This window comes from Etheostoma spectabile, chromosome 3 (genome assembly GCF_008692095.1).
Source record: "Etheostoma spectabile isolate EspeVRDwgs_2016 chromosome 3, UIUC_Espe_1.0, whole genome shotgun sequence".
Lineage (NCBI taxonomy): Eukaryota > Metazoa > Chordata > Actinopteri > Perciformes > Percidae > Etheostoma > Etheostoma spectabile.
Window position 1 is genome coordinate 5,733,772 of NC_045735.1, and position 971 is coordinate 5,734,742.

A 971-nucleotide genomic window follows, 5' to 3' on the forward strand; every position below is an offset into this window, starting at 1 on the left:
GGAAGCGAGGGAGGGAGGAAGAACACGGAGCAAATGGATGGCTGAAAGAATGAAGACATCATTACCTAACCAGCTGCTCTGGGCACTCTCATCAATCTGCCTTTGAACGCTAACTGTTAGCTAACCTCCATTACTATCAGAGACAGACGCCCCCCCACCAGCTATATGATGTAATGGTACAGGGCTCAGATAGACACTGTTCTCAACATATACAGCAGCAGATGGCAATATGTGAGCAGAATCAGCTTGATTAATGCAGAGAAATAGTTGAAGTAAAGTGAAGAAAGATCCAGTGAGATTAAAATCACTAAGGGAAATCCATAACTGACCAATAGTAAGTGGTCGAAGATGTAGTTTAACCATTTAAAATGTACCTCGTTTACTACTATAAGTCCAAATCATAACAAAATTATTGCTCAAGCTACTAGACCAACGTAGTTGACTGATTGAATCTGGAACTCGAGCCATGAATGATTAATGGCAGCACGGTTTCTGATTCAGCAAGCAGTCTGCATGACAGATAATGTATAAGTACAGTGTATTTAATAATTCATGCCTGCCATAATGCTTGAGGCTTGTCAGTGCACTATCTGCTCCTTGACAGAAAAAAAAACATTGATTTGTTTTTGGCTTTTCCTCCATCCCATCATCTTTTTATCCACTACTGACCCCAGATACATCCTTTAAGACACACTTTTTGTTTAGTTTTATCTTTAATGATTTTTTTTGGACTAGGCAAGGATATCCACTACTACCTACAGAATCTGCTCTACCGTTTGGATGCCTCATACACAACTTCATTGTGTTTTTTAGCATTTAACGCATTAGATGGATTTTATTTTTGGTGGTGTTTTCTTGCTGCGCACCACTGAGTAAAGTAAAATAAACAGTAAAACTGCACGGCTACGCATGACAGAGTGCATGTGAGATTTGTTTTAGAACTCAAATGTACCAAAAACAAAAGCTTGATG

General features: G+C 39.1%; 1 protein-coding gene across 7 annotated transcripts in view; it reads left to right on the forward strand.

Annotated features, from left to right (window-relative positions):
* The window catches only part of LOC116672846 (chloride channel protein 2), a 162,668-nt gene that overhangs the window by 160,062 nt on the left and 1,635 nt on the right, over positions 1-971 (forward strand). For all 7 annotated transcript variants that reach the window (XM_032504801.1, XM_032504810.1, XM_032504827.1 and 4 more), the window contains one exon: positions 1-971. This exon is cut by the window's left edge and continues 910 nt beyond it; it is cut by the window's right edge and continues 1,635 nt beyond it. The gene's annotated coding sequence lies outside the window, so the exon portion shown is untranslated.